The sequence below is a fragment of the Carcharodon carcharias genome, chromosome 30 (assembly GCF_017639515.1).
Source record: "Carcharodon carcharias isolate sCarCar2 chromosome 30, sCarCar2.pri, whole genome shotgun sequence".
NCBI lineage: Eukaryota > Metazoa > Chordata > Chondrichthyes > Lamniformes > Lamnidae > Carcharodon > Carcharodon carcharias.
Genome location: NC_054496.1, coordinates 15,458,531 through 15,482,729, shown reverse-complemented (window position 1 = coordinate 15,482,729; position 24,199 = coordinate 15,458,531). Strand labels below are relative to the sequence as shown.

General features: G+C 46.7%; 1 long non-coding RNA gene across 1 annotated transcript in view; it reads left to right on the top strand.

The window, feature by feature from the left end:
- LOC121271148 overlaps window positions 1-22,734 on the top strand; it is a 97,317-nt gene extending 74,583 nt beyond the window's left edge. Inside the window, exons 3-7 of the long non-coding RNA XR_005941687.1 lie at window positions 4,196-4,412; window positions 7,099-8,057; window positions 12,944-13,193; window positions 17,785-17,862; window positions 21,890-22,734. This is a non-coding gene — a long non-coding RNA (uncharacterized LOC121271148). The remainder of the gene's footprint in view (window positions 1-4,195; window positions 4,413-7,098; window positions 8,058-12,943; window positions 13,194-17,784; window positions 17,863-21,889) is intronic.
- The last annotated feature ends 1,465 nt before the right edge of the window (window positions 22,735-24,199 follow it).

Here is a 24,199-nt window from a genome sequence, read left to right as displayed (position 1 = left end):
GGGGGGGGCGGTGGGGGATGGGGTAGGGTTCACTGCATTATAGGCGCTATATGAATACAAGTAGTTAGCTTCACTCCGGTGCTGATCGTGCCAACTCTTGAGAGATGGAAGGTTTCCAAGCTACAAGGTCAGCAGGCGGGGAACTCAGCAGAGGTGCCACTCCCGAATCTCTGAATCCCACTTCCGGCTTCCGGGCCTACTTTGATACTCTGAGCAACTTCACTTTGCTGAGTCGGGTTGGAAAGGTTGGAAAGGGCTGGACTTTGAGCTCCATGTGCCACCCATTAAAACATGGGCTGCGACCAATGCAGTTTAGAAGGGTCCGTTCACAGGGGGCGGGGGGGGTGGGGGGGCGGGGGGTGGTGGCATCCACAAGTTTAAATGAAATCGCCCAGGTTCTGTGGACACCGAAAATGCTGTTAAAGCTCACCAGGCTCGGCAGCATCTGCGGGAGAGAGGAAATCAAGAGCTAACGTTTCTGTTTGCCCTGGCGTTAAGAGATTTCCTAGTTTTTAAGCATGTGCAAGGGCAGGAAGAAAGTGAGGGGAGAAAGGACCTTTTCGCATTCCTTCATGAGATGTGGCATCACTTGCAACATCAGAATTTGTTGCCCGTTCCTGATTGCCCCCTTGAGAGAGGTTGGGGGTGGGGGGGGGGTGCGGGGTGAGCCGCCGTCTTGAACCCGCTGCAGTCCCTGCGGTGTGGGTACACCCACGGCGCTGTTAGGGTGGGGATTCCAGGATTTTGTCCCAGTGACAGTGATTATATTTCCAAGTCAGGATGGGCGTATGACTTGGAGGGGGAACCTGCAGGTGGTGGTGTTCCCATGTGCCCACTGCCCTTCTCGTTCTGGATGGCAGAGGTTGCCGGTTTGGAAGGTGCTGTCGAAGGAGTCTTGGTGAGTGGCATCTTGCAGATGGCACACACTGCTGCCAACATGAATGGCGATGGGAACACTTGAGGTGGTGGTTGGAGTTCCAACCAAGTGGGCTGCTTTGTCCTGGATGGCGTTGGAACTGCACTCACCCAGGCAAGTGGGGCAGATAATAAAAGGGATTCTGACTTTAAAATGGAAATGGGAGAAATACTTCTAAAGGACAACTTTGCTGGGATTTGGGGATAGAGCAAGGGTAGTGGGACTAATTGGATAGCTCTTTTAAAGAGGCAGCACAGGCACAATGGGCTGAATGGCCTCCTTTTGTAGAAGTCAACTGGACTCCCGGTATAATAGGCCAAGTAAAGAAACAAAAGATGTGTCCAGGAGACGGGTAAATGGCTATAGCAGAACTGTTACTGTTACCTGCTGTCAGAGAAAAATAAAGGCCTGCAATTTTAAAGCGCCTTTTATGACCTCAGGAGATTCCAAAGCGCTTTGTAACCAAATTGCTTCAGAAGTGTAGTCACTGTTTTCTTAAGGAAAACGCAACAGCCAGTTTGCGCACAGCAAGCTCCCACAAACAGCTGTGTGATAATGACCAGGTAATCTTTTACTGGGGTGTTGATTGAGGGATAAATACTGGTCAGGGCACTGGGGAGAACGCCAAAGGTTCAAAAAGGCAATGGGGCAGGGTGCTAATTTTATCCCGTGCTATCACTTTGTACATTCAGTGGTATCTTATCTCACCCAGCCGAGATCGCTGGTTAATCATTCACTTTATGGGATGGAAAACATTTGTCGGAGGAGGTCACAGAGGCTGGAATGTACTTGAAGGCTCAGGATTGCATCATAACTGAGGAAAGCAAAGGTTAAGTGGTTTACAAATTGAGTCAGCAAAGGGGTGAGGTCCACAGTTCAGACCACCAAGGTTGAAGAGGGATCACAGTAAATGAAAGAACGACCCCTGAACTCGTGGTTAGGTGAAATCAAGAGTAGGGCTTTCAACAGTTGTAGACTGCAGGAGGAGGGCAAAGAGATTCCTGAGGTGCGGGATCAATGAATCCGGTCTCATTGTGACACCACAAGGAGCAAGAATGCAAGAAAAGTATGTCAGAGATGTTTATCTCTGCAACCATCTTAAACCCCCTCTGTTATTTTGGACTGTGCATTGTCACTCTTACTCTGGGCGTCTTTAGCTGCCGCTTGACAGCGCTGGGCGGTAACTAAAAGTCACTTCCCTGATCAACCTGTCCCTCATGTCAGGAGGGCAGGGACTTAAAGGCACTTTTAAGGCTTCAGAAGCATGGTTGAGCACTCTGGCCTCTGGAAGAGGGCTGCGGGTTCAAACCCCACTCCGGGGCCCTGAGCACAAAATCCAGGCTGACACTCCCAGTGAGGTACTGAGGGAAAGCTGCACCATCAGAGGTGCTGTATCAGGCGAGACATTAAACCGAAGCTCCTTCTGCTTACTCGGGTGGATATAAAAGATCCCAGGGCCACTGTATTCCGAAGAAGGGCGGGGGAGTTCTCCCCCAGTGACCTGGCCCAAATCTTTCCCTCAACCAAAAGCCCAATAAAAGATTATCTGGGGTGGTTATCACATTGCTGCTTGTGGGAGCTTTCTTTGCACAGATTGGCTGCTGTGTTTCCTGTCTTGCAGCAGTGACTTCACTTCAAAAGTACATCAGTGGTTGTAAAACACTTTGGGTCATTCTGAGGTTGCGGAAGGATCTACATAATGCAAGCCTTTCTTTATGGTGTAGACTCTTGGGCTCCAAAGCACAATTATAATGTTGACCCGCAAAGGGATGCATCTATAATACAGCTCTTCAGGATAAGGAGTTGCAAGGAGCCATTTCTGAGCATTTGCATTGTGTGGGTCACTAGTGAAGGTTTGTAGGTAGGGTATAATCAAGAAGCAGGCTCGCCCCAGATCAAACACACAATTTTGTCAAAAGAGGACTTTAAAAGATGCCATGAGGCGCTGTTGAATCTTCCAGTTCAAATTCAGAAGATCCAGACGTCCCACGAGTTCACAGAATTTTAGAGTAGACAAGGGCGTTATTCAGCCCACCTCACCCATGCCAGCTTTCTGAAAAGTCACTCCCTTTGCTCTGTCCTATCCCTCCAGCATTGCAAAGTTTTTTTTTTCAAACTATTTTTCCAACTCCCTTTGAAAGCTCACTTAGCTTCTGCCCTCAAACCACCTCCACTACGCCCGTCATGCACTGCTTACTAAGTCTCACAGCACTTTGTAATCAAAAAGAAAATTCTCCTAATTTGTCTCTTCATCCTTTTGGTGACTATCTGAAATTCCTGCCCTTGAATTATTGGCTGATTGATCCACAGACTGTCCCTCATTCGAAGATTTTCCCTCACTATCTCCCTTTGTAATATTGAACACCTCTTGTTATCCTTCCCTGTTCTAATGAAAAGAAACCCTTGGCTTTCCTTTTTACTGATCCCTAGTCTGACAAAGGTTCTGAGTTCTGTTTTGGGATATTGGGTGGGAAGCAGATGGTGCGCACTGTAACTAGGTTCTGGCGGGTTTTTGGGCCCAAAATCTCAGCTGAGGGGTGCATTGAACACGGGCTGGTTGAAGGTAGGACTCATCGCCAGTAGTTGCCCTTATGCACTTTCTGGCTTGTTCAGGTTGACACAAGCAGGAGATCAGGAGCACTTCACTTGCCCCCTCCCAGCTATTGGCAGGGTTGCCTCTCACCTCTGACCTCTCCCCTCTGATCTCTCACCTCAAACCCCTACACTCCCATCATTGGCCGCCCGGCATGTTTCATTCCCCACAGTGCCCTGCCTTCCACAGCCAATCAGGAAACAAGTTGACTCCTCCCTCGCCTGATTGGGTGATCCCTGACTGATGGTGAAACGGCCTTTTCTCTCCAATATCTCCAATATTCTTTGCCGAATAAAGTGTTCAAAGAAAATTGAAAAAGAAACCACTATCTTTTATTGCTGCTGAGGTCTTGCTGCCAGTTTGCTTGGCTACAAGTGTCCTGTGAGATTTGTCTTCAATTCCTGGAGGGAATCCAGGGTATTTCAGGAGGGTTGACAACCCATAGTCCTGTACAACATAGAGCCAAAGGAGAAGATAAAAGACGAGTGTTATAACGATGAGAGGGCAGATAACCACCAGATTGCAAACTGACTCAGCAGGCAAGGGCTTAAGGATAAGAGACCACAAGTGGGTTACAACAGAGAATGCTGGTGTGTGACTTTCTCCATTCATTTGCAAAAGAAGTTGTGTGCAAAGCTTTGCAGAGAAAGTTACCCATCTGACAGATGACGTTATCTTTCTTCCAGTGAATTAGAGCATTGGTTTTGACATGAGGCAACTGATATTTCCAGGAAACAGCCCATTCTTTCGGACTAACCTCAGTGCCGGAGCTTTGTAGATGAGCAGCAATGTAACCACAGGTAAAGGAGGTAAAATTCGGGGAATTTAAGGAGCGTCCGTTTTCTCGAGAGTTTCCTGACGACACCCAGATCACGATTTGGTAACCGGACTGAGCTTTCAAAGGTAGGTCTGTTTCGGATCATCTTTTCTTTCGAACTGCTCTTTTAGAATTGCCTTGCTTAGCGTTTCTTCAATAACATTGTAGCCTGGAAATTCAGCAGGGCCAATCGCACCCCTCCACCCCACCCCTCCCACTCCCCCCACCAGACTCAGTCACGGTCAGAGATCCTGTCCCAAATTCAGGAAACAGGGAAGCAGTCATCTGGATAGCCACGGTTAACTCCCAGGGTCTTCAAGGACACCTCAGTGGCAGCCTCCCCTAGCTAAAGTGATGCATCCATTTAAGATAAAGCAGAGTCCTCTGGAATCGCAAGTTGGCAAATTCTTTGCTCCCACAGGAGCCATTCTCTTTCTTTATTCTTTCATGGGATCTGGGCAACACTGGCAAAGTCCGACGTTGTTGCCCATCCCTAATTGCCCCTCAATTGAGTGGCTTGCTAGGCCATTTCAGAGGGCAGTTAAGAGTCAACCACATTGCAAATAGCTGGTTTTGCTTCAAATGATTTTAGAATCACAGATGTGGCCGGAATTTACATGCACCATCTTTAAAGCCGACAACTTGCATTTATATAGCACCTTTAATGTAGTTGTTGTATATTTTATATCTTAGAACTATGCAGATGAAACTAGTTTCTATGTGTGTAACAGTGCTTTAAAATGTCTGCTCCATGCTTCAGCTCTGGCTCCCAGCCCTTCCTGCAGTCAGTTTACTTTTCTCTGAATCCACACACAGGCTGAAGCAATCGAGCTCAGTGAGTCTAGATCAGTTGCCAGACTCTCATAATCAATCACAGAACAACTGACCACCGTAGTCGTAAAATGACCTGAAGCACTTGGCTGGAATGTTATCACTAAAAATATTGATGCCAAGGAAATATTAGGACAAGTGACCAAAAGCTCGGTCATAGTGGAAGGTTTTAAGAGGGCATCTTAAAGGAGGAAAGAAAGGTAAAGAGATGGAGGGAATTCCAGAGTTTAAGGCCTAGGCAACTGAAGGCGCGGCTGCCATTGGTGGGCCAGAAGTGGGGCTTGGATTAGTGAGCAGGATTGAATTTGACTCTGTCTCCTGGTTAAACTTCAGCGCTTTCAGGAGAAATAGAAAGAGAAAAATAATGCAGGATTGAGGATACGTGGCAGAGTTTTAATACAGATCAAATCATCTACTGATTCCATGTCCAAATGACACTCCAACACCTTTTGCTGGGTCTAAGTGCTAAATATTTGGCAAATCTCAGATTCCCAAATGAGAGGTTTAATTATTAATTAATTATGGACCGTTTCTGATCCTTTGGAGGGAACGTGTTTGAAATGGGATTGGTTGCTCCTTCTTGTTTACACTGAGGGAGTGCTGAGCTGTTAGTGGTGCCGCCTTTCAGATGAGGCATTAAACTGAGGCCCCGTCAGTCCTCTCAAGTGGACATAAAAAATTCTGTGGCACTATTCAAGGAAGAGCAAAGAGGGGTGGGGGGGAATTCCTCCCCTGTGCCTTGACCAAGATTAGCTCCCAATCGACATCACAACAAAACAGATTACCTAGTCATTATCATATCATTGTTGTGAGAGCTTGCTGTGCGCAAATTGGCAGCCAGGTCTTCCACATGACTTTTGAAGTGCCATTACAGTTGTCGTTCATTGGCTGCAAGCTGGTTTGGGGTGCCCCAGTGGATGTGAAAGGCGCTTTTTAAATGCAAGCCTTTTCTTTTCCTTGTGATTCTTGGGGGTTGAATATCATTACACAGATATTTGTGAACGCTGGGGATTTGGGGGACAATTGTGACTTCCACCATTTTAATTTGGTTAAATTGCAATGGGTCAAGACCTGGTAACATGGCAGGCAAGCCGTGTGTTTGAACTCAGTCAGTGGCTCTCGACTTCTGGATCAGACAATCGCTCATTTGATCCTCACAGCGGAAGTCAAGCGTCAAATCTGGAGCGACATTCTGGGAATGCTGAGTTGAAGGTGCTGGCTTTTAGGTGAGATTTCAAACTGTCTGCCTGTTCAGGCGAGCATGGAGGATTACCCCAGGCAGTATTCAAAAAAGAACAGGGAGCTTCCTTGGCCAACATTCCTCTTTCATCCCAAAGCATTAAAAAAATTAACTAGTTGTTCGCCTCAATCATATTTGTGGTAAGAAAAATGACACAAAGCAGCAAATAAAGTCGAGGCTCGCATTTATGTAGCGCCTTTCATGACCCCGGGACATCCCAAACATGCTTTACCCCCACGGGTGTACATCTGAAGTGTACACAATTTGTGCACAGCAAGCTCCCACAAACAGCAACGTGACCACGACCAGATCATCTGCTTTGGTGATGGTTCTCGAGGGATAAATATTGGCCTGGGCACGGAGGAAGAACTTCCCCCACCCCCTTCTTCAAGAATAGTGCCATGGGATATTTTACATCCACCTGACAGGGCAGAGGGTGGGGGGGCGCTGGGTTTAACATCTCATCCAAAAGGCAGCACCTCCAGCAGTGCAGCACCCCCTCAGTACGGCATTGGGCTCTCAGTCTATATTTGTGCACACCTCTCGAGAGTGGGGCTTTAACTTAAAAGCTTTCTGCTGAACGGCAAGAGTAACATGCACTGAGCTACAGGTAACACTGCACTCTAACTTGATAGTGTGCAAAGTGCTTTGAGACATTAGCAAGGAATTTGCTAACACATTTTTTTTTTGTTATTTTATAGCACAAGATGAAAAGGCCAGGAACAGCTTCTGACCTGGCTCAGTCACACCCCCGTTAATATTGAAGGGTTCATTCAGCTTGCCCACTTGTCCCTTCCACCAGGTTTTGGATTGGTTTCCTGTCACCTTCTAGGTTAGGGTTGCCAATGCGTCAGGCGACACCCTCCGGCCACTTGGTGACCTCTGCCAGAGGCCTCTACATAGAAGCAGAGAGGAGGCCCCTTGAACCTGTTCCACCCACCATCCATCTCCATCAACCCACCTTGGCTTTGTAACCCAAAATACCTTTGCTTGCCAAACAAAAATCTGCCGATCTCAGTTTTGACATTTTCAATTGACCCCAGAGATTTTTGGGGAAGAGAGTTCCAAATTTCCTCTGCTCCCTAACCCAAACCTGGTTTCCCCCTCCCTGTCATTGGCATTTAGCTTTGCCCAAAGCCTCAACTACTCCAAGTGGTAATGAATGCCACATCCTCACCTCCTTCTGAGTTACCACCTGGATTTCCTATTCAGTTTGTCAGTGTCTATCTTATATTTGTGGCCTTGAGTTCTGTTCTTCACCACTATCTCCTCTATCAAACCCTTGCATAATCTTAAATACCTCTATCAGGCCTGCTGTCAGCCTTCCATTTTCGAGAGAAAAGGGACCCAGCCTGTGTTAAGTTCACTAATCTCAAGTACAAACAGGGGTAGGGGCCTGGGCTAGAGAGGTGGGGGAAATCATCAGTCCCAGGCTCCTGCTCCTCACTAGAATTGAATGGATATACCTCCCCTGCCTTCAAACCAATCAGGAAAAGCATGTTTGTGGCTATCGGGCGAAGACTTGATTTGGACTCAGCCACAACGACAGTCTGGTAGCCGTGTGACCCAGTTACTGAGGGCAAACCAACATCCGAGGAGCCACTTCAGCACTTGCAAGAGAAACCTGGGAGGAAGCACCAGTTGAAGTAAATACTTTCTGGTAAGTGAGAAGTTAATTTTCTCGAGCTTGAAATGATGATGCTGCAGCTTTACATCGATTAAACTCCTGCTCCACTGCACCACTGCTTGCTGCCTTGATTCAGTCTCTTTAAACCCACTAAAATGCAATTCCAGATAAAGTATTCCATGTTACTGCAAAGCACCCATTTTACTGAACTGTTCCAGTATTGAAGTACAGGCCTAACATACAAAGTTTGAGGTTAAATTGTGGGTCTGTGGAGAAAGAGCAGGGGCAGTGGGACTGACTGGATACCTCTTCCAAAGAGATAGCACCGACGTGATGGACTGAATGGTCTTTCTATAATTTGCCTCTGAGAGTCACACTGACGACATCTTAATTTGCTAGCTTGTTAGCCAGAAGACAAAGCAGCTAACCATTGGAGGTCTGTTTAGTGCTCACTGCCTGGTTTCCACTGTTGCTGAAGGGGATTCCTGGTGATGTGATTTTAGACAAAACACGGAATCACATTGCCAGGGATTACCAGTTGGTGACACGTACTACATCGTCAACCTGAAAACTGACCTTGCTGCTAACGCCTGAAGTCTCGTTTATCAAAAAAGAGGGTGATGAGAAACGTGGATTTAATTTTGAGGAATTATTTCGTCTCAAGTCTCTTTTCATACTGGTGCCCTGTTTCATGTTACCAGGCCAGTCTTCTGCGGAAAGTAGGTTTTAATAGGGTAGAGAGGGAATAACTCTCCACGGGCAGGAGGCTCATTAACCAGGGGGCACAGATTTCAGATCGTTGGAGCGTGAGAGAGAGGAGAATTTTTTTTAGTGCAGTGAGTTGGTGTGATCCATCATGCACTTCCTGAGAGGGCAGTTTCAGTCATAACTTTCAAAAGTCAATCAGGCCTCAACTTAAAAAGGAAACATTTGCCAGGTCAATGGGGAAAAGAGCAGGGGAGTAATCTCATTGGACAGCCCTTTCCAAGAGCCGGCATAAGCATCTTGGGCCAAATGGCCCCCTTCTGTGAGCTGGGTGGTTTCTATGATTTCAAGAGTTAATGGCTGAATGAATTTGAGATATTATCCATTGTATTAGATTCAGGAAGTTAGATCGAGGCTGTACAAAACAGGCCTGGCTGCTGATGGACGTTGATCAGAAACCTTTGTAATTAATGTCTTCAGATCCCAAAGAGATTCAAGATAATGGACTTTTACCCTTTTTCAAGAGGAAATTTCCAGTGTTGAGCTTATGCTTAGAAGTTTCCAGATGGCCTACTTCAAGCCAGGCCAACCCAATATAAATCTTAGATGGATGACAGTCCTGAGGTTTCCATGGTGGGCCTGTTGGACACTGAGTGACCGGCCATAATTTCTCAGTCACCATTCCACACTTGAGTTCCCTATCCCAGTCACAGCCAAGAGGTGATGAGATGAGGTCAACCAGTGCCCGTGGAAAACCTGGGCACAAACATGTACCTTCCTGTTGGGGTTGGACACAGTAAAAAGGGAAGATGGGAAACCAGTGCGAGGGAGGGTGGCACATTTGACGAAACATCAGGCATCTCACAGGAGTGGGATGATGAAGAAAGAAATTCTTGAGTGAGAATGTGCCTCTATTGTAAATGGCTTCTTAAGGATGGACCCAACATCACTCTCTCCAGGTGGAACAGACGTGATTGTCATGATAACACATTCTCTCTCTCTCTCTCTCTGTTCCACTCTATCTCTTTGTCCCTGTCTCTGTCTGTCTCTTTCTCTCGGTCTCTCTCTGCTTCTCTATCTCTCTATCTCTGTCTCTCTCCCTATCTCTCTCTGTCTGTCTCTCTCTTCTCTCTCTGTCTGTCTCTCTCCCTCTCTCTCTCTGTCTGTCCGTCTCTGTCTGTCTGTCTCTCTGTTTCTCTCTGTGTGTCTCTCTCTCTGCCCGTCTCTCTGTCTGTCTCTGTCTGTCTCTCTTTGTCTCTCTGTCTGTTTCTCTCTCTCTGTCTCTCTCCCTCTCTTTCTCTCTCTGTCTCTCTCTCTGTTTGTCTCTCTCCCTCTCTCTCCCTCTCTCTCTCTGTCTCTCTCTCCCTCTCTCTCTCTGTCTCTCTCTCTCTCTGTCTCTCTCTCTCTCTGTCTGTCTGTCTCTCTCCCTCTCTTTGTCTCTCTCCCTCTCTGTCTCTCTCTCTGTCTGTTTGTCTCTCTCCCTCTCTCTCTCTGTCTCTCTCTCTCTCTCTGCCTCTCTCTCTGTCTGTCTGTCTCTCTCTCTCTGTTTGTCTCTCTCCCTCTCTGTCTCTCTCTCTGTCTGTCTGTTTGTCTCTCTCCCTCTCTCTCTCTGTCTCTCTCTCTCTGTCTGTCTGTCTGTCTGTCTGTCTCTCTCTCTCTTGAGCCAGCACGCTGCGGTACAGGGCTTAGCTAACTTGTGAACAGAGTTGTAACCGTCTCCTTGTTCACAGTGGCTAAGTTCCGCACCTCTCGGGCAAATGTCAACAAGAAGAGAGATTCGCTTCCCAACCACTGAAGCTATTGGTGGACACTCCTCCCATCCTGTTAGTTTGATCATCCAATCGTGAATCGGTGGTTCCTGCTTCTGGCTAGAGGCCCTGCTTTGTCAGGCAGATGTGAAAGGGAACAGAGGTTTCCGAAAACGCTGGACTAAGCTGTTCAAATGGACGTATTAAATAGGACTTCAGCACGAGGAGATGGCAAAGAGAAAGTTGTTACAATCGAAGCGTCAAACCCCCTGCCACCCACCCTCCTCGAGCCCAAGATTTCAACCCACCCATTATCCTATCTACAACAAGGGCACATGAAATTGAGAAGAGACGGAAGGAAACCAGACACTTTAGAAATAACTTACATTTGATGCAGAACCATTCCTGGGCCTCTTTACAGCCAATGAAGTACTTTTGAAGTGTGGTCACTGTTGTAATGTAGGGAATGCTGCAGCCGGTTTGACAGGACAAATAGCAAGTCTCACAGAAAATGTGGATAGATGTGATAGACATGTGGGCAGAAGAAGATTTCCACCTTATTCCCTAGTCTGGGAGTTCCTGACACAGCAAGATCCCAGAAACAGCAGTGTGATAATGATCAGATCATCTATTCCAGCACTGTTGGTTGAGGGATAAATGTTGCCCTTTAACATCTGTGCGGGGCCTCGGTTTACAAGAATTAACAGGATGTAAATTGGAGGAGTAGCTTCACATGTAGAGTGGGGTTTCCCTGATGGTCAATGTGATGCTAGAGTTTTTTTTTTTACTTTTGACAGTGTTACTGCCCGATGTCACTCTCACCAGATGGGACAGAAGTGATTGTTCTGATAACACATTGCCTCTCTCTCTCGCTCTCTCTCGCTCTCTCTCTCTCTCCCTCTATCAGTATTTCAACAGGTTGGCAGAGCTGGTAATGCACTCAACTCCGAAAGTTGTGGGGTCAGGCCCCACCCCAGGACTTGAATGTATCATGTACGCTGATACCCCCGTCTAATAATGTTCAATGAAACCATTCATGTTCAATGGCATTACCATCACCAAATCCCCCACTATCAACACCCTGGGGTTTACCATTGACCAGAAACTGAACTGGACTAGCCATATAAATACTGTGACTACAAGAGCAGGTCAGAGGCTAGGAATTGTGTGACGAGTAACTCACCTCCTGACTCCCCAAAGCTTGTCCACCATCTACAAGGCACAAGTCAGGAGTGTGATGGAATACTCTCCACTTGCCTGGATGAGTGCAGCTCCCACAACACTCAAGAAGCTTGACACTGTCCAGGACAAAGCAGCCCGCTTGATTGGCACCACATCCACAAAAATTCACACCCTCCACCACCAACGCACAGTAGCAGCAGTGTGTATCATCTACAAGATGCACTGCAGGAACTCACCAAGGCTCCTTAGACAGCACCTTCCAAACCCACGACCACCACCATCTAGAAGGACAAGGGCAGCAGGTGCATGGGAACACCACCACCTGGAAGATCCCCTCCAAGTCACTCACCATCCTGACTTGGAAATATATTGCCGTTCCTTCACTGTCACTGGGTCAAAATCCTGGAACTCCCTCCCTAACAGCACTGTGGGTGTACCTACACCACATGGACTGCAGCGGTTCAAGAAGGCAGCTCACCACCACCTTCTCAAGGACAACTAAGGGATGGGCCATAAATGCTGACCCAGGCAACGAACCCCACATCCCCCACCCCCCCACCCATAATTTATGCAGCATTGAAATTTTATACCGTACACAAATCAAAGAGCTGGGAGGTCCCTTCCTATTGGTGTAGAAGCCATGCTGTGCTGGCACCCAAAGGGTTAAGCTTCCTCTCATAGACTCACATATGTTGCCTCAGGGGAAATCTCCTTTGTTTGATCTTCTGGTTCATTCGAGCACCTGAAATTCCTCTCTTGCTGAAGGTGGCCAAAGGCCAAGCTGACCCTGGCATTCCATTAACGAGGAATGTTAGCATTCCTCCAGTAAGCAGCATTCCACAGGCTGATGGTTAACTGTGGTCTCACTGGGTTGGCATGACACATCAGCAGAGGCCTATATTTGGACTGCAGCCTGCTTTAGAGCAGAACCCCCAAGCTCACAGCACTGATGCCCCCTAAGGTTATAGCTTGTAGTTAAATATTAATAAAGAAGCAATGTTTTGTGGTTTGCATCCTCTAGGGTTGCCAACTGTGATTAAACATACTCCTGGAGGTTTCATCCCACACTCCAGCCATTGGTCGGCCAACACATCCATCCTGGTGATGCACCGCCTTCCCACGCCATTTGAAAAGACTCATTACCCAATGCTTGACTTCAGCCAATCAGCTCCCCCTTTTTTCCCCCCCATTTTCAATATATTTTTTTATCTGGTAAGAAGAAATGTTCAAAGAAAATGACAAAATAAACAATCTTTTTTAATGCCCCAATGATTTTATCTCCAGGGTTGCACACAGCAGTGTCCTAGAGATTGATCTTGAATTCCTGGAGAATCCAGGCCAACCCTGGAGGGTTGGTGACCTGAAAATCCTCTGCAGACCGACACTCATGTGGCTTCGTTTTGCTCTCTTGACCTGCCTGAGAGTGTGCTGGAGGCAGAGTCAATCGTGCCTTTCAAAAGGGAATTGGATAAGCACCTGAAGTGAAGAAAAAAATGTGCAGGACCAGGAAGAAGAGGCAAGAGAGTGTGACAAGGTGAGTTTCTCTTGCGGAGAGCGAACACCGACACAGTAGGCTGAAGTGTAACCATTCTGTCATTCCAAGAATGTTGCTCTCCTCTCATGTGTGCAATCAAACACAGATGATTGCAGCTCAGATCTTAAGATAGAGTCCACTAATCCATCTATTCTGAAAAGGGTTTAGTCATCTTGTCATGTCCCTGGGTACAAGAGCAATAGTTACATTGACTTGAAACTAGACAGGGTCCACCTGTACAGAACGCCAGGAGGGTGGCATGGATTTGGGCTGATAATCTAGGACAACGTTTCAGCGCAACATGGAGAAAACTCTTCTGTTTTCGATGAGACGTTAAACCAATGCTTCACCTGCCCGTCCAGACAGAGCTGATGATCTCGCGGTACCTACAGTCCTTGAAAAAAACAGGGGGTTTCCCTCAAGTCCGAGCCAACACTCTGCTCATTGTCCTGGGCAATATTACTCCCTCTGTCAACCAAGCACCAGATAATCTCTTCATTTGCTGTTTACCCCTTCATGTGCAAAGTGGCCTCCATGTTCTCCTACAGAAGAACTGGGACTGAATCTCAATGCTCCATTGGTTGTCCTGATGACCTAAGGTGGTCCACATAGAAAGGTAACTTTGACCTGCATTGCTACCCTTAAGTGATCTGTTATTAAGAAGGCCCTCCTACTATATCCCGGCTTGGAATAAGCTGGCATTGCCACACACCCTTCCAACCTGGGTTAAAAAGCACTGGGGTGCACGCGTTTCAATTGATGGCACAGATTGAAAAGTGAAATTGCAAAGACTGAAATCTGCAACAAATCATGGAAAGTAGAGAAGCCCAGGGAAGGTGGAGGTGTAGCGGTGTTGTGACAGGCGACCTGGTGTAAAGCTCAAGGGAGCTGGGTTCAAATCCCACTCATAGCGATCAATTTTAAAAAAATCTGGATTCAAAAAGTCTAATGTTGACCATGAATTGATTTGTGTAAACACCCATCCTGTTCACTAATGCCCCTTTGAGAAGGAAATCTGCTGTTGTTACCCAAGTCTGGCTTACACCTGACTCTAGACCCACAGCCTTGTGGTTGGCTCTGAAACACTCCAGCAAGCCATTCCATTCTCAAGGGCAATTAGAGATGGGCAATAAATGCTGGCCTAGCTGATGATGCCCCCATCCCATAAACAAAATGAAAAAAAAGACACCACAGGTGTTGGTGGAGAAAAGAAGGCATAATGTTAGTGTCTTTTTTTATTCATTCATGGGATGTGGGCTTCGCTGGCTGGGCCAGCATTTATTGCCCATCCCTAATTACCCTTGAGAAGGTGGTGGTGAGTTGCCTTCTTGAACTGCTGCAGTCCATGTGGTGTAGGCACACCCACAACACATTTAGGGAGGGAGTTCCAGGATTTTGACCCAGCGACAGTGAAGGAACGGCGATATATTTCCAAGTCAGGATGGTGAGTGCCTTGGAGGGGAACTTCCAGGTGGTGGTGTTCCTATGTATATGCTGCCCTTGTCCTTCCAGATGGTAGTGGTGATGAATTTGGAAGGTGCTATCAAAGGAGCCTTGGTGAATTCCTGCAGTGCATGTTGTAGATGGTACACACTGCTGCCACTGTGTGTCGATGGTGGAGAGAGTGAATGTTTGTGGATGTGGTGGGCTGCTTTATCCTGGACAGTGTCAAGCTTCTTGAGTGTTGTGGGAGCTGCACTCATTCAGGCAATTGGGGAGTATTTCATCACAATTCTGCCTTGTAGATGGTGGACAGGCTTTGGGGAGTCAGGAGGTGGGTTACTCATCACAGGATTCCTAGCCCCTGACCTGCTCTTGTAGTCATAGTATTTATATGGCTAGTCCAGTTCAGTTTCTGGTCAATTGTAACCCCCAGGATGTTGATAGTAGGGGATTCAGTGCTGGTAATGCTATTGAATATCAAGGGGAGATGGTTGGATTCTCTCTTGTTGAAGATCGACATTGCCTGACACTTGTGTGACATTACTTGTCATGTGTCTGCCCAAGTCTGGATATTCTCCAGGTCTTGCTGCATTTGGATGTGGACTGCTTCAGCAACTGAGGAGTCGTGAATGGTGCTGAACACTGTGCAATCATCAGTGAACATCCCCACGTCTGACCTTATGATGGAAGGAAGGTCATTGATGAAGCAGTTGAAGATGGTTGGGCCAAGGACACTACCCCGAGGAACTCCTGCAGTGAAATCCTGGAACTGAGATGACTGACCTCCAACAACCACAACCATCTTCCTTTGTGCAAGGTATGACTCCAACCAGTGGAGAGTTTTCCCCCTGATTCCCATTGACTCAAGATTTTCTAGGGCTCCTTGATGCCACACTTGGTCAAATGCTGCCTTGATGTCAAGGGCAGTCACTCTCACCTCACCTCTGGAGTTCAGCTCTTTTGTCCATGTTTGAATCAAGGCTGTAATGAGGTCAGGAGCTGAGTGGCTCTGGCGGAACCCAACTGGGTGTCAGTGAGCAGATTATTGCTAAGCAAGTGCCACTTGATAGCATTGTTGATAACCCCTGTCTCAATCAGGGAGATGGGTGGTGCAATGGTAATGTCACTGGACTTGTCATACAGATGGCCAGTTTAATGCTTTGGTGACATGGGTTCAAATCCCATCAAGGTAACTGGTAGAATTTAGATTCAATTAATAAATCTGGAGTTATAAAGCCAGTCTCAGTAATGGTGACTATGACAACTATCATTGATTCTTGTAAAAACCCACCTGGGTTCATTAATGCCCTTTAGGGAAGGAAATGTGCTGTCCTTGTCTGGCCTACATGTGACATCAGTCACACAGCAATGTGGTTGACTCTTAACTGCCCTCTGAAATGGCCTAGCTGGGCACTCAGTTCAAAGGCAGTGAGAGATGGGTAACTAATGCTGGTCCAGCCAGCGATGCCCACATCCTGTGAGAGAATGAAGAGGAAAAAAATCACATGCAAAACTGATGCAGGCAGGCATGGTGTATGTTTGCACTCTTTGCTATTTTTATTTCAACTGTGTGGCATACTGAGGGGAGTTAGGCTGCTGTTGGAAGAGCCGGCGTGATTGTGTGTGGTATAAGTAGAGCTTTCAACATTAATTTGACATGGGGAAAGGTTTTTAACCTGGCACTGATCTTCCTCTGTGACGATCGTTATTGCTTCAAGCAGTGTAATTAAAAATGCATTTTTTATTTCTATGGTTCCTGTTTGTTCTGCCTATTTCCTTCTGTCTTTGATCGTGCCGCTGCTTTGCCTGACCTTGTAGTTCATATTTAACAGGCAAACCAGGGCATGTTTGAGCTCTACTCATAGCCCAAGGACCCCTATCAATGGGCCTCTGGCTGCTTTCTGGTGACCAGCTGGCGATGTGATCTTCTTTCCTGTCTCGACTGCCGTAGAGTCTTAGAATAATAGCACTAGACTGCACAGAAGGGGAGGCCATTCAGCCCAACAGGTCTGTGTTTGTCTCTTTCAAATCCAGTTAATCTCACTCTCCCGCATATCCCTGCAATATTTTCTCCATCAAGTATTTAAGTGATTTCCCTTTTGATAATTAGTGCTAAATCCGCACCCACCACCCCTCAGGCAGTGCATTCCAGACCCTAACCACTTCCTGTGTTCGCAAGAGGTTTTTCTACGTGTTGCCTCCATTCCTTTGCCAGCCACCTCAGTTCTCTGTCCAGTGGCCCAGCACACAGTTGGAAAGCCTATTCCAACAATGACAAGCAAGTCTGAATGTCCATGGGATTGAGTCCTGACACCGTTACAGTTAAAAGTGCTGGACAATCTCTGGTGCATCCCTGTGCTCACTGACCAATGGCTCCCAGTCTGGCAATGCCGTGAATTAAAGCTCTCATCCTTTGCAAATCCCTCCATGTTTTGACACCCCACCCCTACCCTCTTCCCTATGTAATCTCCTCCAGCCCTATATGAGGGGCATAGACAGGGTGGATAGGGAGCAGCTGTTCCCCTTAGTTGAAGGGTCAGTCATGAGGGGACATAAGTTCAAGGTGAGGGGCAGGAGGATTAGGGGGGATGTGAAGAAAAACTGCTTTACCCAGAGGGTGGTGACGGTCTGGAATGCACTGCCTGGGAGGGTGGTGGAGGTGGGTTGCCTCACATCCTTAAAAAGTAACTGAATGAGCACTTGGCACGTCATAACATTCAAGGCTATGGGCCTAGTGCTGGTAAATGGGATGAGGTAGGTAAGTCAGGTGTTTCTCACGTGTCGGTGCTGACTCGATGGGCCGAAGGGCTTCTTCTGCACTGTGATTCTGTGATCCCTCCAACACCATAGTGCTCCTCTACTGGCAACTTGGCAGATTTTCATTACCCCACCATTGGTGGCTGTGCCTTCATCTGCCTGGGCCCTAAGCTCCAAGACTCCCTCTCTATACGTCTCTGCCTCTCCCTCCTTACAGAGGCTCCTCAAGTCATAACCAAGCTTTTGTTCGCCTGTCTTAATATCTCATTCTGTTGCATGGCGTCAGGTTTTGTTTTGACAACACCCCTGTGAAGTACCTTGGGCTCTTTTTACTATGTTAAAGGTGCTATCTAAATGCAGTTTGTTGTTCATTATGCGTCTATTTTTATAGTGCTTGCAATCTACCAAAATACAAGATGATTTGGAAGATGAAGAGGCAATGGTCTGACGGTAATATGGGATATTGGAGGTAGATACCAAACTGATTTGAGAAAATTGGACCCATTCACATAAATATCTAAAGTATTTCTAAAAGGTTGTGACTTATACAGCAGGTGAGTGAAATGTGCTGTAGATGTTGCTGTTGAGTGGACTGGGAATGCTCCATGCTGAGCCCATTTAACAATAATACTGATAAGATCGAACCTCTTTGAGGTAACTCCTTTCTGCTCTCATTCCCTCAGATGGACATTGCACCCACCCGTCATGTCTTCACAGTAAATGTATTAGCTCTGTGGCACTCAGCAGGTAAGTTCCAAACTTTGGGTCTCAGTCTCCGCTATGTTGATCTTAGCTAGGGCATGGGTAAGGATGCCAAAGCCAATCTCAGTGCCTACGGACTAGGGAGAAGTGAGTGAGAGATCCTGCCCCTTCATTAGTATCCAATGATCCTCTGCTTCTGAGAAGGGTGTAGGGGGTGGGACTTTCCGGTCCTGTTGAAAGTCGATGGACTTTCGGCTGGGCCGCCAAGTTGCCCCTGGCGGGTCTTGCCACAGTGGAGCCAGAACGTCCTGGCCTATGTGTGTGTTTACAGACGTTGGCACATTTCTCTCGATGGTTGACTGACCTGCGGAATCTCACTACATCGTACCACTCATGAAGATTCCCCACTTGGGAAAGATCATCAAAAGACCAACCTTGGCAGAGCCCTACCCCGGCGAGAATTAGTGCCTTCAGGAGGGTGGGAGTGGGGTGGGGAGGGCTGAGAAAATGAAAAGGGTGGCAAGAGGAAAGAGACATCACCCACCGACTGCAGGAGGAGAGAGCCACGAGCGGCACTGTGGCTCAGCATTAGTATTCCTGTTTCTGAGTTTGAAGGTTGTGGGTTCAAGCACCAGGCCAGCTCCACGAGGGAGGGCCACGCTGTCAGCGGTGCCTCTTTTTGTTTGTGATGTTAAACAGAGGAACCGTTTGCATGTTCAGGCAAATGTTAAATAATTCTATGGCACTATTCAAAAAAAAAAGCTGGAGTTCTGGTGAACATTTGTTCCACGATCAATCTCCACTGAAACAGATTCTTTTAGCCCACTTCTGTTTACATAACTTTCAACACAAATTGGCCATGAGTAATGTATCCACATCTATGAACCTTATTGACAATGCACTTTGACATGTACAACTGCATTGACTTAAGATCAGCATTTCCCTTTTCATAATGATCATCTCACAGCACCCACAGAGCACCTTCTGAAGTTGAAATGCCCAAGGGAGGTCCCCAGATAGATATAAAGAAGATATGGGCCCAGCCAGGAAGGGAGAAATTCAGAGGGATAACAGAAAAGAGGTGAGAAAAAAGATTTGCATTTAGATAGGGCTTTGTGCAACTGCTGTTTATCCCAAAATGCTTTACAGCCAATGGAGCACTTTGTTTGAAGTGTAGACCTCTGATTATTTTTTTATATATGTTGGTTGAGGGATAAATATTGGCCAGGATACCAGGGAGAACTCCCTGCATCTTATTTGCGATAATGCCACAGGATCTTTCACAACTAGCTGTGCATTCAAATGGGGACCTCAGTATTAACTTCTTATCTGAAGGATGACACCTCTGACAGTGCAGCACCCCCATCAGTACTGCAGCGGAGTGTCAGCCTTAAGTTTCACGCTCAAGCCCTCGAGTGGGACTTGGAACTGAAATCTTGTGACTCAGAGGGTGAGAGTGCAACTGACTCGGCCACAGAAGGCTTTCAGGTGGAGGGAGAAAAACCAGTGACATTTTGGGAAGGAAGGGATCCAGGAAAGTAGAACCTGAACAGCATGGTTGCCAAAGGTGTGGCAAAGAGTTCGTAAGGTTGGCGTTAAGGGAATGGAGAACTCTTGGAAGGGGGGGATCTAGGACTAGAAGTGAGGTGAGGCCAGGAGAGGGTTTAAATGATTTCAGTATAAGAATTACCATGTAACTAATTCTTCCTTTCACTTCAGGGCATTCTTTTATTCAGGTTCCAAATTTTATTCGATGACTGCTTCACGTGATAAATTCCAACTGTGTATTTTCTCTGAGAGACCAGGGCTCTGTTCACAAGACAAGTTGGACTCTACCTCCCGTGCCTACTGAGCTGATAATCAGTTGATACCGTACACACTGGCTCAGTTCAGCAGGAACAGGAGTTCAGCACCATTTTCAACAGGGAACCATTTCAGTGAAGAGCGACGAACAACATTGTAATTCGTTGGTCACCGTCGATGATACCCTGACGTTTGTTGCCTGGTGATGTCTAATCTAATTCATATGAGGCTGGCAAAACTGGGATTGCTCTCCTTACTGCAGAGAAGAGTAAGGGAAGATTTAATTGAGGGTTTTTGATAGGATAGGTAAGGAGAAACTGTTACCACTGGCAGGAGGTTCGCTAAACAGCATGACACAAATTTAAGATAAGTAGCAAAAGGACCAGAGGGGAGATAAGGAGGAGCTTTTTTTACAGTGACTTGCTACAGTCTTTTTTCATTCATTCACAGGATGTGGGCATCGCTGGCTGGGCCAGCATTTATTGCCCATCCCTAATTACCCTTGAGAATGTGGGGGGTGAGCTGCCTTCTTGAACCACTGCAGTCCGTGTGATGTAGGTACACCCACAGCACTGTTAGGGAGGGAGTTCCAGGAGTTTGACCCAGTGACAGTGAAGGAACGGCCGATATATTTCCAAGTCAGGATGGTGAGTGACTTGGAGGGCAACTTGCAGGTGGTGGCATTCCCATGTAGTCTGCTGCCCTTGTCCTTCCAGATGGTAATGGTCATGGGTTTGGAAGGTGCTGTCGAAGGACCCGTAGTGAGTTCCTGCAGTGCATCTGGTACTGAAATGGACTGTCTGATAGGTCAATGGACACAGGTTCAATAGTAACTTTCAAATGGGTAAATGAAAACGAAAAATGTGCAGATCTATTTGGGAATGAGTAGATAAGAGGGGCTTATTGGATGGGTCTTTGAAAGGGTTGGAACAAGTATGGTAAACTGAATAGCCTCTTTCTCTGTTGTTAAAATTCAGTGAATTCAGTAATGTTATTATAGGCATTGACTGACAAATAAACATTTGACCGTCAATGGTATTTTTCTTGGGAGCCTAGTGGACTCTCTATTTATTGTACCAAATTAACAGTCATATCAATGATGCCATGATGTTAGAGAGACGATGTTATGATGTTAGAGAGACGATGTTATGATATTAGGGATTCACAAAGGCCAGTGCCTGAGTTAGCTCAGCCGGAACTTTCCACTGCACAATTGAAAATAGCCAACTGGCTTCACTCAAAACTTTCAAATTGGGGAAGCAACATCTTTCTTCTTAATGGAAAAAAAAACAGGGGAATTTTTGATCTGATTTTCCCTCAAATTAACCATCCCACAACAACTTTTATTTATATAGCGCCTCTGACAGAGGGGAACATCCCAGAGCCTTTCACGGGAGGAGCATTATAAAACAAAGTATGGCACCGAAGAGATACTAGATCAGATGACCAAAATGTTTGTCAAAGAGAAGGGTTCCGGGGTAAAACAAAGACATTCTCTGCTATCCTGTTGGCAACACTGCGGAGAATAGCCCAGAATCGATGCAGATTATGTTTGAGTTGAGTGACATTGCTCATGGTGAATCAGAGGGTGTAGGCTGGGTTTATAACAACTTCATTCTGAACACAGCTTTCTCCAGCCAACCATAAACTTTACAACATGTTATAAGGGAGCAGCTGGGGTAAGTGACTTACTCTGCTGATGGTGAAAGCAAAATTCAAGAATAGTCTTTACTCGCCCCGGCTCGCTACAGTCGCAGAGTTAAGCAATGTGTGAGTTCCTGTTGCCACCCCAGGACGTCCCCCCTAGACATCTATATTTACCTCACCCGTGGTTAAGCTGTTCAAGCTGGAATGGACTCTCACCTTTACCCTGCCATTTCCCCTTCAACACTGCATTTATCTGCCCCCTACCTGCTGGTATTGGTGGGACACTGCTTGTGTCACTTGTGCTGTTTTGATTGTACCACAGTGACTGTGGTGTTCTTCCACAGATTTGAGCTCCACAACATGTACCCCGTGGCATTACAGTTCAGCCGTGAGTTAGAATGGTGGTTTTCAAACTGAACATCTGCGGATCACTTAGCCGGGACAAAAGGACCCTTACCGGCCCTCCCACAACCACTTACGTTTAGCACCGCAAAAAAAAACATTGGAACCTGTGGAAGAACGGTGGCTGCTTCTGATGAGGTGATGTCCGGTTCCCAGCTCCAGTCTCCCACTGGGCTCCGCATTCAATCCACCAAGTGTTGAAAACCCCCACCTCTTGATGTTTATGTTGTAAGGGGCGACGCGAAATCTTACTTATCTTGTTGTCACTTGTGCCATACAGGCGGGAGGTTGCCTGGCTGTGCGACCTCACATGAGTAGCGGGGATATGTGGGTAATGTTCTCTCGTATAATCTCGGTTGTGGCATCTCATTTTGGAGCAGCCCCGCGTGAAGCAGCAGTGGCCCTCAGACCTCACTTTGAGAACCAGTGGATCAGGAGGTCTAGAAGATGACTAGGATGATGAAGGCCCATTGGCTCATCCACCTATCACCCTCCTCATCGTTGCTTCCCTCACTGACAAGAAGCCCATTGGGTGTTTGGATTCTTTACATGAGGAACTTTGTGCTGTTTTAAATTTGATTTTAATGAATTTGTCAATACATTAATAAATTAATTCATGCATAAATTAATAATTGATAATAAATTTGTCTTTCCCCAGTTTGAGTTTGTCACTGGCCGCTTGTCCACCAAAGTGGATTGTTGTGCTCTATGTAAACAGCTTGAGTTACCTTTGAGTGTCTCCCATGGTCCTGTATTGAAGAACGCAATAAAATGTTTCTGAAAATGACCTTGATTTTGGTTCTGTTTTATGATAGATTTGGTTTACACTCATTCGGATCACATGAAGGCCCAACGCGCAGAGTAAAACGCACAGGAGCTTCTCCAATCGAATGCACATTCCCTTAAACCAGATTCTCGAGAGTGCAGTCCTCCCCACCCTCAAGCCAGATATTCCATTCGTTTAGTCCATCTTTCCACTGCGCACTGTTAATTCCTGATTTGCCTGGGCCGGTCCAGGTTAGGCACTCTTGCCCCTTTAACCTGTGAACAGAATCCCAAAGATATCCTTAACTGGACTGTGGCTTATAGCTCCCACGCACCTTGTTAACAGTGTGATACATATGGGTTTTCTTCAGTGCTTTATGAAAGGACTTGAGAATTAAGGGACTGAGACAGAGGGAAATTTGGATATGTCGGGGCTGGGGTGGGGTGTTAGTGTGGCAGATGACGGAGTTACATATACTTAGTGATGTGTCGTGGGTTATCCAGTTCTCTTGAAACTTGTGATAGCCTTACAACAACAATATGCATTTACATAACACAGTAAAATGTACCAGGGCACTTCACAGGACAGTGACCAAACAGGTATTGACACCGATCCACATAGCTGGATAGGAGATCATGTTTGGTCAAAGAAATGGGCTTAAAGAAGCATCTTAAAGGAGGAGGGAGAGCTAGTGATGTTAAAGGAGGGAATTCCAGAGCTTGGGGCCTAGAAAACTGAAGGCCTCCGATGGTTAAACAATGAAAATTGGTGATATGCTCAACGGACCAGAATTAGAGGAAGAATTCTCCTTTAAAATCAGGGTGTAATTTCTCAGACTTATTCATGCCCTACCCACCCCCTCCATCTCCAGAAGTTAAGATTGCTAATGTTTGAGGTGGGTGGAGCAGGGCCCAGGCACATAGCGACAGGCCCTAATATTCTTTTCCATCTGCCTCTTTGATTTGTATGTGTCTGTCATTTTTTATTCATTCATGGGATGTGGGCATTGCTGCCTGGGCCAGCATTTATTGCCCATCCCTAATTGCCCTTGAGAAGCTAGTGGTGAGCTGCCTTCTTGAACCGCTGCAGTCCATGTGGTGTAGGTACACCCACAGTGCTGTTAGGGAGGGAGTTCCAGGATTTTGACCCAGTGACAGTGAAGGAACGGCCGATATATTTCCAAATCAGGATGGTGAGTGGCTTGGAGGGTGGTGTTCCCATGTGTCCTTCTAGTGGTCATGGGTTTGGAAGGTGCTGTCTAAGGAGCCTTGGTAAGTTGCTGTAGAGCGTCTTGTAGATGGTACACACACTGCTGCCACTGTGCATCGGTGGTGGAGGGAGTGAATGTTTGTGAAGTGAATAAGATGGCTGCCACACTTCTCCATAACAGCTGTCACTGAGTTTCAAAAGGAATTCATTATACACAAAGAATGTTAGTGTTCCAGTGTGATAAGGTTCTGTGTTTAGATGCTCCATTTGTCTCACA